Genomic DNA, 13100 nt, shown 5'->3' with positions numbered 1-13100 from the left:
AAGCAATGACTGTAGCCAAATTTGCCATGCCTGGCTAAATAGGTTCTGGTAACAATTCCAACGCAGGGGCAGGCGAGGGGTTCCGCACCCCAACAAGCAATTCTTAGGACACCCACTGGGTGTTCCTCAAGTCAACTCAGTTCTGACACTCTCTACCCAGAAGAGCATCAGATTCCACAGGTTGGGGCTCAGTCCTACAAGATTGGCCACCCTAGCCCCAGGCATCCGTCTCCAGTCCAGACACTTCTGACAGACCAGCTATAAAATCAGAGATACCCAAGACCCCTCCTTGGGTTCGATTAATTTGCTAGAGTGGCTCGGAGAACTCATAGAAACATTATACTCCCTAGACCGCCAGTTTATTATAAAAGGATACAACTCAGAAACAGCCAGCTAGGTATGGGGAAGAGAGCCCTCTCCAGGTACCACTGTCCCAAGACCTCCTCGTGTTCTCTGAAGCCAGTTCCTTGGGGTTTTTATGGAGGCTTCATTACAAAGGCACAATTGATTAAATCGCTGGCCATTGGCGACTGATGCAACCTCCAGCCCCTCTACCCTCCCAGGGGCTGGGGGACGGGGGTCCCAAAAATTCCAACCCTGTAATCACTCAATTGGTTCCTCTGGCAACCAGCCGGAATCCTTGGGTTACCTAAGGGTTTTCCAAAAGTCACCTCATTAACGTGATAAAAGACACTTTTATTGCTTTGATCAGAGGAAATTCCAAGGGTTTCAGGAGCTCATGCCAGGAACATGATCAAAGACCAAATATATATTTCTTATTATAAATCACAATATCACACAAGCATTGTGCTAAACTCTTCTTGTGCTGTGACCCCTCTCGTTCATATAACAACCCCGCAATATGGGTACTGTTGTCCCCATTTTAAAGACGGGGAAGTGGAGACTCAGATGACGCCAAGCCACTTGCCTGGTGGAATCAGTTTTCATTTCCAGTTCCTCTGAACAATTTTCATCTTTTCTGAAGGTTTCCGTGGACGGAACCCAAATGTCCTCAGTCAAGTTCAAAGTCGGCCTTTAACACGGCCCCGGAGCCAGTTCCCAGCTTCTTTTTACGGTTCATCATTTGATAAATGGGTATGCTACTGACACTTTTATGGCTGCTTCACTTTCCCCAGCTAGAATGTTCCTTTCCTTCCCAGATGTCTTTGTTTAGTATTTAGTGTCCATATTGCCTACTAGCCTGCAAACTCCTGAGAGCGAGGCCATGACCCCGCTTGCACACGGTGTGTGGCTTGTGGCGGAAACCCCATAGACAGCCACTGAATGAATGCACCCAGTGGGCAGGAATGGTGCCACACATCTCTCCTTGCACTTAACTCAGAGTAGAGCCCCGTGAGCCTCAGCAGCCCCGTGAGCCTCTGGATGAATCTGAGACCAGTGTGGACACTCTCCTCTCCAAACAACTCATAGTCTTGCTGTCCTATGAGACTCAGGCAAACCGTGCCCCTTAAAGACCCATTCCCAATCAGTGGGGGGACAGGGGGTGGGAGGCACTCAAGCCTGAGGACTCTTCAACTCGCATATGCAGGAGGCATTGGAGGATGCCCCACTTGAGGGAGGGAGTTAGGTTTAATCTCCTTGCCCTCAGCTCCATCTGAATGGTCGGTCTGTTAAGATCTACTTTTCCATTTGGACTCATGTATTAGAGTAATTATGACAAATTTCACTCAAGGATCCTGAGCATGTGGGAAATATACTTCCTTTGTTCCTCTAAATTCCAAGTAATTCTGATTCTTAACCCACATGCCAATGAGATTACGCAAAAGGTGATCTTAAACACTAAAACCGTATTTTCTCCTCTAAAAGACTTCTGGGGATATGCAAGGGGCTTTGTGGTACAGAACCCTCCAGCACCTGCTCAGAGTGTGTTGTTTTCTGCGAAGACACTCAGTAATACTCCTTCCTTTTCTCCTTCTATCACCTCAATGAGGTCTAGCTTCCTGGAACAGAAGTCAAGAAGGCTAAATGTTTGTGTGACGGGAGAGATCTGGGAGAGGCCTCCAGCCCTCTTCTGCTTTTATCCAATAACATCAGGGAAGCAAGGGCACGCAGAAGCGTAGGTTACCTTCTTGGAGCTGGAGGAGGGGAATATTCAGAAAGAGCAGAAGCAAATTAACACCTCAGTTACACCTCCATAATCACAATAAACATTGTCAAGGAAAATCAAAGAATGGAAAAAATTTGGTGCTGAGGAAATCGTGCCAGTGATCCAGTCCGTGTTTTCATATCAACGCTGAGTTCCCCATGTCAGCGTCCTCACGCAAACTCCTGCAACAAGCTGACCTCGAATGTCCAACATCTTCCGCTCCCCATGTCACCTCCGTCACCCTCCGAGTGGCCATGATGGTGACACAGCCATCCCTTGGGCCTGGCCAGCCTCTGACAGTTCGTCCCGCAATCCGCAATCCTGTTCGAGCTCTCTTCTCTCCTTCACCGACCCTGCCCATTCTCTCATCATGACCTCATTCAACCCAAACTAAATTCTCCCTTTCTCTTCACTCCCCGGAAGTCCAGGGGACTCACGGTCAACTTGACCCAGAGCACCCGGGTCCCACTACTTCCTAATCCTTTCACCTTGCCCTCTTACTGAAACCCACTGGCCATGTGTGGACTTCATTTCTGGCCCAGTAGCATTCTGGAGAAGTTGTGGCTCTGTGCCAGCGACATTCACTGCAATGCCCTGATGTGGTTGGCCCTCCGGCCTTCACGGGTGTTGCATTATTTCTGCATTCCGCTCCCGTTGCTTTCCCAAGGCTATTTGGTGCCTCTGTCCTCATCCCTACGAACCAGAGACTTCCAAAAGATTTTACATCTCATTCCACACCCAAATAACTGAGAATAGCTACCCGGATCACTGTTTTAACGTTTATTTCTTTTTGAGACAGAGAGAGACAGAGCATGAACGGGGGAGGGTGAGAGAGAGAGGGAGACACAGAATCGGAAACAGGCTCCAGGCTCTGAGCGGTCAGCCCAGAGCCCGACGCGGGGCTCGAACTCATGGACCGCGAGATCATGGCCTGAGCCGAAGTCGGACGCTTAACCGACTGAGCCACCCAGGCGCCCCATGGATCACTGTTTTAGAAGATGGTGAGGCGGAGGAAAGGGGTGCAGGAATCGATGAATCATGTCTGCCACAGGCACAGGTAAGAGATACTGACTCACTCACTCACCATTCTGGTGCAACCCCACGACACTCCTGTTCTACAGAACGACTCAGCATTCTGAACCATTGAAACCACACAGGGTGAGTTCCTGCAATCTGCTCTTCCTCCCCATCAAAATCTCTCCATAACTTCCTTCCTCATTCCACCCCCTACACACATCAGAGAAAATTAATGTCTCTCCTGAAGGCTAAAGTTAAGGCAGGTTCTGTACCCCGGACCTCCCTGGGCTGCTGTGCATGGAGCATCTCACCAGTGGCAGGCGAAGGCACTATAGCAAATACAATCTGGCTTTTTCCAGGCCTCAGCAACCAGCGGGTCTGAATTAGATCATGCGGGGCATTGCTACTTCTGAATGTCCACACCCCTCCCCTAACAGAGGCTGGCGGCAGTAATCGGTGTTTTTTTTGTGGCAAGCAACAGAAATTGCCTTTGATTCAGGCAGAAAAAGGAGGAGGAGGAGGAGGAGAAGGAGAAAGAAGGAGAAGAGAAGCAGGCCCAGAATTGCTGGAAATTCAGGAGGAGCAGGTCCAGAGCATAAACAGGAGAAAGGTTGGCTATATTCATTTGCCACGGCTGTGTTAACAAAGCGTCACACACTCGGTGGCTTTCAACAACCGAAGCGTGTTCTCCCATCGTTCTGGAGGCCAGAAATCCAAGCTCAAGGTGCGTTACAAGGCCACGCTCTTTCCAAAGGTTTTAGAGAAGAAATTTTTCTTGTCTCTTCCAACGGACGGAGCTCCGGGCGGCCCTTGGCCGGCGGCCGAGGCCGTGGCAATCTCTGGCTCCTGGCCACACTGCCTTCTCCTCTGCGTGTCTCTGTCAGAGCGCCCTCTGCCTCCCTCTTGGAAGGATATGTCTGGTCTCATCTAGGGCTCACGTGGGTAGTACAGGATAAACGCCCCCTCTCAAGATCATTAACCTAAGTACGTATTTTGCTGTATGAGGCAACCACTGCGCACAGGTCCTGGGGACCCGCTGTGGCCATCTTTGGGGGCCATCATGCAGTCTGGCCCACAGCAATTCTCCAGGGATGCCCCACCAGCACCCCCCGCCAAACACTACATCTTTGCATACTCAGTTCTCGGTGCAAAGTCTAGAAGCAGAATATCTGCCTGGGCGCCGGTCACACACCCAGGCCCTGGCTCCAGAGGAAACAGGGGAAGTGGGTATCCAGGCTTTGTGGCTCTTTAGTCAGAGGCGGGCTGTGCTCTAAGCCAGGACGGGGCGGGGGAGGGGGGGGAGGGGGACAGGGAGGGCAGTGCAGGGAGGCACCTCTTGTCCCCACTTCGTGCGGCGCTGTGTGCCCTGAGCCCGAATCACCAGGGCTTGTGCTCAGCCTGTTAATAGAGCTTCAGACCCCCCCAGCTCCTGCCTGTGGCCCCTCTCCACGATGCTGCCCAGAGAGGAGTCCTCGGGCCCGGCCCAGGAAGTCACTCGGCGAAAATCTCTACTTTTTCCTTCAATCGCTCCTCCCCACAGCGATGTGTGTAAGCTCTCCCCTCTTTCTCATTTAGCCAAAAGCCCTCTTGGATATCACATGCCTCGTTCCCGACAGTCCTCCCCCATATGTAACCCTAAGGAGAGCAAAACCAGATAGAGGCCACATAAAGAGGTAAGCCAAGGGCTATGGGAGCACAGAGAAAAGAAATGACTTGCAAGGCAGCATGGAGGGTGCAGAATGTAAATTACCTTTAGACTGTGGGTGGCTAATCTGGTCTGTTCTGTGTCAAAACCCACCTGGACGCACCCACCCTCCCATCTCCAACTTAGCTGCCACCATCATCTCAGACCTGCAAGACTGACCCCCGACTTCCACATGCCCCTTCTGCTGCACCTTCCGGGAGAAAGCAAAGGAATTATTTTTTCAGTAAAACGGGCAATGTTGTCTATCACTTAAACCTTTGAAAAGCTTCCCGAGGCACTTTGGGTTGAGGTGGGTCCCCAGAGCAAAGGTATGTTGCATCCCAACTCCTAATACCTTCGTGCATGTGGCATGAACTTATTTGGGGGAGGGGGTAGGTTCTTTGCACGTTTAATCGAGTCAAGGTGAGGTCATGAGAGTGGGCCTTAGTCTAATGTGACTGAAGTCTTTATAACAAAAGGAAAATTGGACACAGGCACAGACGTGGAGGGAAGACAGCCGTGGAAAGACAGACTTAAGCCAACAGTAAGCCAAGGAACGCCTGAAGCCACCAGAAGCTGGAAGAGGCAAGGAAGGATCTTCCCCTAGGGGTCTGGAGGGAGTGTGGACCTGCCAACACCTTGATTTCAGGCTGGCAGCCTCCAGAACCGTCAAACAATACATCTCTGTTGTGTGAAGCCACCCAGTTTGTGCTGTTTTGTTACGGCAGCCCCAGGAAATTCACACACCTGGGATACAATTCAGATCCCACGCGGCTACATAGTCACACATGATCTGGCACTTGACATCTCATCTTGGGCTCCCAGCATTAAGACAAAGCAAAACAAAACAAAACAACAAAGCAAAACAAAACAAAACAACAAAACAAAACCTTCCTATGTTCCGGTTGGCTTTCCTGGAGTATACCAATGGCTTTTCCGCTTCGGCTGCTTGGCATCACTGTCCCCTCTGCTCACTCGTTTTACACGTCTTCTATCCACCACTCCCCAACCGTCATGGCTCAGTTTAAATGGCTCTCGCCCTGGAAGACCATTCCTGATTCCACAGTTGGGTTCCCCCGCCCTCCCCCCTGCATTCATCTTCACCATGAGGCTCCATTGATTTATATCATAACAATACCACAATCTGTATTTCTCCATTTCTTTACCTGCTGGCTTTTTTGATAGCTTACCTCCCCCCCCCGGAACATCAGCTCCAGGAGAACGGGGACCTCATCGGTCAGACACACCACTTCCCCCCGACTCCCGCCTTGCCCGGCACGGAGCCGGGCACAATGCAACGTCCAAATGAGTCTTTGTCAAGTGCGTGCATGCATGATGCGATCTTGGGCACCAGTGTGAGCATAGCCATGGAGGCCAGAGTACTGTGTGTTCTGAGTGCTGAGCACAGAAGTTCGAAAGGAGAGGAAGACAAGTAGACACTCGTCAGTGGACATTGCTTGCTGGAAAGGAGACTGATTATGGAGATCTCAGGATGCCCGCTGGGGCATTTGGACTTAATTCTGTATTAAAATGGGAGTCATCAAAGATTTTTGAGCAGCAGTGACCCAAGATGACCTGTGCCTTAAGGAGATGTCTCACGTGCAAGCATGGAGAATGGATTGGACAGGTGGGCAACGGGAATCCCGGAGGCCGGCGAGACGGCTATTAAAATGTTCCAGGTGAGAGGTGAAGGGAGCTTGACCCAGGGCAGGGGCAGTGGGGATGGAAAAGGGCAGGAGATGCAGGGTCTGAACCGACAGCTCAGCGGATGCTTGCGTATGGGAGCGGAGGGGTTGGGAGGGTGGGGGACAGCTTCAGTTCTCCCGGCTGGAGTGACTGGACACAGGGAAAGGCCCCCCAGTACCTGCAGGAGGTGGCTTTCAAGGAAAGGCATCAACAAGCCTGCACGTAGATGTTTTTATTTGCTCCTAGCAAATTACATGGCTCAAGGTTAACTCGCATAGCCAGTTGCATTTTGAAGGCTTTCTTGCTCAAAGCGCAAGAAATAAGAGGCCATTCTTCTGCAGGATTATTTCAGGGAGGGGTTGGCCATCTGGACCACAGGGGAAGCCATAGGACTTTGGCCAGCCAAGCAGCTCCAGAAAGGCCCTTCCCAACTCTTGAGCCAAAACCGCTCCACGCAGGACTGCTGGGAGACCTCTCCCCTCCCACTGAGTCAGGATGAATTTTTAACTCACTATTGATCAGGCAATTTTAAAATCGATTTTAATTAAATGAAAGATTTCTATCAGGATTGCTTCTTTCTGGACAGTAAATTGGGCCTTGTAATAACACTTACATTGGAACATCTCTCATACAAGTAGCAGAGTCCATCATAAATAAGTAAAGACCCTTCTCCTTATTATGCATTTGGGGGAAATCGAGGTTAGAGGTTTTGCCCGAGGCCCTGCAGTAATGGGGACAGAAATCAGGAACTTGAATCATGGGGATACCGACATCAAATCCCACTAATACTGCTCTCAGCCTCCAAAATCCCTCTCCTTATACATGGAATAAAGGGAAAATTGATCCCTGTCAGTTACCGGGAAAGGAGAAATCGGGAGTATTTAACTGGCAAAGATAAAGCAAGGGCACTGAGTGGTGTGCAAAGGATGTGGTTCATTATCTGAAGGCATTTTCCTGGTTAGAAATGGTCTCACTTGGTTGGCTTGTAGAAATATTGCCCCAACAGGGAGAGGTCCTGTTTAAATCAGTCCTTTACATGAGTCACTGACACAGCCCGCTTCCTTATCTTGTAACCAGGTCTTGTCTTCCCCACACTATGCCACCTGGAACTTTCTACACCGTCCACCTGCAGACTCGGCCCCCTGAACCAGCCTTGGCTAGGCCTCGACCGACCACATGTGGCGGTTAGACTTTCTCTTGCTGCCTTAGTCCGGGATGCCACCGGGCCCGATTGGCGAGCGTATCTGAGACCTGCCACACATCACGGAGCCTTCCTAGCCTGCTCCGCCTAGCGGCCCAGCGTCCTTCTCGACTGGACAGCTCCTCCCGATTAGGGCCCAGGAGACAGTCCTTCGTCCTGTATCCCAGCTTCTGCCTGAGACTTCACTTTACTCAAGCGTGTTAAGGTATCTTTCACGTACGGTAGAATTGACCTTTTTGTGTACAAATCTATGAAATTTGACGTAGGCGTAGTTGGGTAGCCATCACCACCGTCAAGATACAGAACGGCTCCACCACCCCTCCAAATTCCCTTATGCCCCTTTGTAGACCGCCCTACCCCCAGCCCCTGGCAACCACTGATCTGTTTTCTGGCTTTATGGTTTTGATGTTTCCAGGCTGCCATATAGCTGAAATCGTGCAGCACCCTGCACTTCCGGCTTCTTTCACTTACCAGAATACATCTGAGACTCACCTGTGCTGAGCATACCAGTTGTTCCCTCCTTTTCATTGCTGACCAATATTTCGCTGTGTGTATGTGCCACGGCTCATCTACCCATGCACCAGTCGAAGGACATTTGCGTCGTTTCCAATTTGGCTCGAGGACTGATGAAGTTCTATAAACGTTCGCACGCAGGTTTTGGCGTTAACATACGCTTTCGTTACCCTGGGGTAAACACTTAGTAGTGAGACTCCTGCGTGTCATGGTAAGAGTGTCACTTTCTAAGAAACTGCCAGACGGTTCACAGAGTGGCTGGACCCATGGCGCATCCCCACCATCAGCGTACGAGGATCCCAGTCGTCCCGCACCCTCCCGGCATCCAGTTTTTGTCGTTCTCCAGTCTACTGAGATTTTACCTTGCACAAATGGGTGCCACACCGTTTGCTGCCTGTAGCAACACTGTGGATTCTACAGCCACTAGCCACTCCTTGCTAAAAGAAGACAGATTTTGGTCAACCTCACTCTGGCAGCCACGTCCTTCAGGGTGAGTTGGACACACTCCCAACTCGAGCCAGTGGGTAAACGCTGTTTTCTCAGACACCGAGGGTGGGTCTACTCCCTTGCCACGCTACTCCAGGAACATGTTTTGTCAAATAGCAATGAAGAGTTCGGGATCAAGGCTCACCAAGCCTGTGCTTAAATTATGGCTCTGATGCTCACTAGTGGTACCATAGTTCCCCAAACCCTCAGAGCTACTGGCCCTCTTCTGCAGAAATAGCTGTAATTGTAGAACCTATAAGAGCCGAATGCTATAAGAGCCGAATGAATCAAATGCGCGGAAGTTCTTCGCCTTGCGCCCAGCAGATAAATGTTGTCATTATTATATTATCAAATGATTTCTCGTTCCCTGCCTTTGCCCGAATGTATGTAGTACGGAAGAGGTCTATATCCCCAGGCAAGCAGTATTTAAAGACAATTAACCAGATTAAAATCTCACACAGATATTCCAAAGCTGTTTACATGTCTCTTAAACAAGGAAACAAACAAATCTAACAGGGCTTCATTTACTAAAACAGAAATCACCCCTTCAGAGGGCCATTCTAATAGGCTCATTGAAGAGATGCCTGATGAGTTTCTTTGAATCCAATGTCTGCCTGGTGTAGGTCTGCATAATTATACACATATGACAGCCACATCAGACTCCGGCATCAGGGGACAAGACTTGGCCTGCAGTGGTTTCTTCTCCAGGCACAAGCCCAGCCTGTGCCCAGACATGACCACTGGGACGCTTGCTGCCCGTTAGAGAGAGGAATCTCCTCTTGACCATAAAACTGAAGAGGTATAATTTCATTTTTGGACCATTTATCCTTTACTCTGGATGGGTGGTAAAGCATGTCTTTTTAAAAAGATTGCTGAGCGCCCCCCCCCCCGCCTCCCCCCACGGCCACCCTAGTTTATTTAACTTCTTGTAATACGTGGCATAAAGAGGCAACATATTCAAATAGGACATCCAGAGATCCTGACCTCTGCTGACTCGGGCTCCTGCCTCATAGTCTAGGGACAGTTTCTAGAAGAGTTGCAGGTAGCTTCTAAGAGTATCTAATTCTTCGAGATGTTATAGAAGGGTTTCTCAAAAAGAGGATGGCCATCCCTGTTACGGCCATCTGGAGGTGGGCTCACGAATATGAAATTTATGACATTCACTAGGTTATTGTTACATACATTCAAGTTTGAGAAGCACTGATTTAGAGCAGTTGTCAAACTAATGCCCATGGATCAAATCCCGCCAGCGGCCTGTTTTTGTAAATAAAGTTTTATTGCAACACAGCCACATCCCTTTGTTTGTGTATTGCCCATGGCTGCTTTTACGCGATCACAGCAGAGGTGAGTCGTTGGACAGCGTGTATGGCTCACGAAACCTAAAGTATTCGCTCTCTGAGTCTTTATAGAACGAGTGCCAATCCCAGCTTTACAAAAATGCCATGTGATGTGGGTATCAGTCATTGTGTGAATAACAGAAAGGTATTCTAGGTCTATTATCAATCAGTGTAGTATTCTTCCTCCATTCATTCTTGTATTCATATTATTTTAAATAATAATGCGAGACAGTCAGCGCACATACACTCAGCGTCCACAACAGGCCAGGCATTATGCTATGTACTGAAAAACACGGTGATCCCCATGGAGTCCCTGTGAGGTTTGTAGATGTGACATATTTTATCAAATCCAAGTCACCGTTGATTAAGGCCATTATTATTTTATGCACTATTAAGAAGGAAAATATGCTATCAATTAAATCATGACACAATATTTCCTTATGCCTTAGAAATTTTATTTTTCTAATTATCAAAAGGCTCTTTTAGATTTATTTTTTTATCACTCTTGGCATACATAAAAAATTACATGCAATATTCCTGCCTAGAAGCGGCATTCTCTGGACTATTACTCTAGGTTGCTGACCCCCTGTCTGCAAGACGGTTGCAGGCACTCTGTTGATCTTATCAGAAAGTACCCATAAAGGGGCGCCTGGGTGGCGCAGTCGGTTAAGCGTCCGACTTCAGCCAGGTCACGATCTCGCGGTCTGTGAGTTTGAGCCCCGCGTCGGGCTCTGGGCTGATGGCTCGGAGCCTGGAGCCTGTTTCCGATTCTGTGTCTCCCTCTCTCTCTGCCCCTCCCCCATTCATGCTCTGTCTCTCTCTGTCCCAAAAATAAATAAAAAACGTTGAAAAAAAAAAAATTAAAAAAAAAAAAAAAGAAAGTACCCATAAAAAGTTTTCAGACCAAGTTCGTGCATGTGAAGGCAATGATATCTACATCGCAACTGCCACTTGGTCAATAGTGCTTGTAAGAGGCAATCCATCACAACATTTCAGGTATGTTAAATGATTTTCAAAAGATGATCCTCATTGAGTTGGTTGAGATACAGTTTATTGCTTGATGAATAAGAAGTCAAGGGATATTGGCTCAGTCCTAGGGAAATGGCCTCCCCAGGATGAGTTGGGGCAGGCTGGCCAGAAGGGGCAGGAGGGTGGAGAATCCCTTGCCTGTGACTCTGACGGGGAGAACAAAAGGTGGCCTCTGGCTGTCCCCCGTCCTCAGGACACTGTGCCGCAGGTACATCTGTAGGCTGTCCGTTCCCACTTGAGACCGACACCCTCCAGGGCACAAGCATGGCCTGGTTTATCTCTGAGCTGTTAAGAGACCTAACAGAGCACCTGGAAAAGTACATGAATCGGCAACCCTCGTTCCTTAAATAAGCAAGTGAGGGGGGAACAGGGAGAAGGGGGTCCTGAGGCCAGGAGCTCTAGGGACCAACCCTCAAGCCACCACATGTGACCAAGGATGTTTGAGAGTCTCAGATGGGAAGATAAGCCCCGGGAGGAGCTTCAGCCAGCCTGGAGTCTGCCCAAGGGATGGCTATGGAGGGTTCTAAGGAAAGATTAGGGCCTGAGGCCCAGCAGGGCTGTGCCTGCTCCTGGACCTTGGACTCTAGCCACTGCAGAACCCTAAAGGCTTACGATGGAACTCTCCTGATTTTATCTTTTCAGTGTCACTATCTCGGGGAAGCGGGCTTTCATGTGATCCTGCTGGGGAGGCCGATCACAGACCTCGAATGGCCTCAAGAATGGGAATGGCCAGGGCGCCTGGGTGGCTCAGTCGGTTGAACGTCTGACTTCGGCTCAGGTCACGATCTCGCTGGGTCTGTGAGTTCGAGCCCCGCGTCGGGCTCTGCGCTGACAGCTCGGAGCCCGGAGCCTGCTTCGGATTCTGTGTCTCCCTCTCCCTCTGCCCCTCCCCTGCTCATGCTCTGTCTCTCTCTGTCTCTCGATAATAACTAAACATTAAAAAAAAAAAATTTAAAAAAAAAAAAGAATGGGAATGGCCAGCTTCTCCATCAGGCACAACAGGCTCTGTGCTTAGCGCCCACAATACTTTTAGGAGCTCAGGGATATGTTTTGATTTCTGTGAAAATCAGGAGGAAAAAAGTGAGCAGAAAATAGCCTGGATGATATTTGTCTTAATACCAACACAATAACAAAATATAATATTATATATTATATATATTAAATAGTTATATAATATTTATACATAACATTATAATTATAAATATAATATAAATATAAATATAAATTATATAAATATAAATATAATATAAATATGAATATATATATATATATATATATGTTTTGTGGAGAACAAAGCCCATGAAGGCAAAATTGCCTCAAGTCTATGACATGTCCATTAAAGTCCTATGGGACCCTGAGACTAGTCATGTGACACAAGTCACGTCCATCAGACACTCACTCTCTCAGGAACATGATTCTGGGGAGATGAGTTCCAACATCAGGGACAAGACTGTCTGCCATATTGGCTGTGGAGAAGCACATCAGTCAGGAACCCCGGAAAGATGCCCAAGCTCACAAGGTTGTTCACCTCTGAACAGTGGAGAGCAGAATGGGATTAGCGCCTGGGGAGTTAAGTTGGTTTTGTTTTATTTATTTAGCCAAACAAAATAAGAGCAAAATAATAATAATAATAATAATAATAATAATAATAATAAACAACTCCACCAGAAGCAAATATAGCAAAGTGAACACCTGTTATTAAATCTGGGTGGGAGGAGATTAATGAGTAATTTCTTATTCTCTTTCTACGTAAAAACTTTTGATCTCTTAAGAAAATAAGTGACAGGGGCGCCTGGGTGGCTCAGTCGGTTAAGCAGCCAACATCGGCTCAGGTCACGATCTCGCGGTCCGTGAGTTCGAGCCCCGCGTCGGGCTCTGTGCTGACAGCTCAGAGCCTGGAGCCTGTTTCAGATTCTGTGTCTCCCTCTCTCTCTGCCCCGCCCCTGTTCATGCTCTGTCTCCCTCTGTCTCAAAAATAAATAAACGTTAAAAAAAAAAAATTAAAAAAAAAAAAAGGAAAAGAAGTGACAGCCCATTCAT

The sequence above is a fragment of the Panthera onca genome, chromosome A3 (genome assembly GCF_046562875.1).
Source record: "Panthera onca isolate mPanOnc1 chromosome A3, mPanOnc1 haplotype 2, whole genome shotgun sequence".
Lineage (NCBI taxonomy): Eukaryota > Metazoa > Chordata > Mammalia > Carnivora > Felidae > Panthera > Panthera onca.
This window is presented reverse-complemented; position numbering follows the sequence as displayed.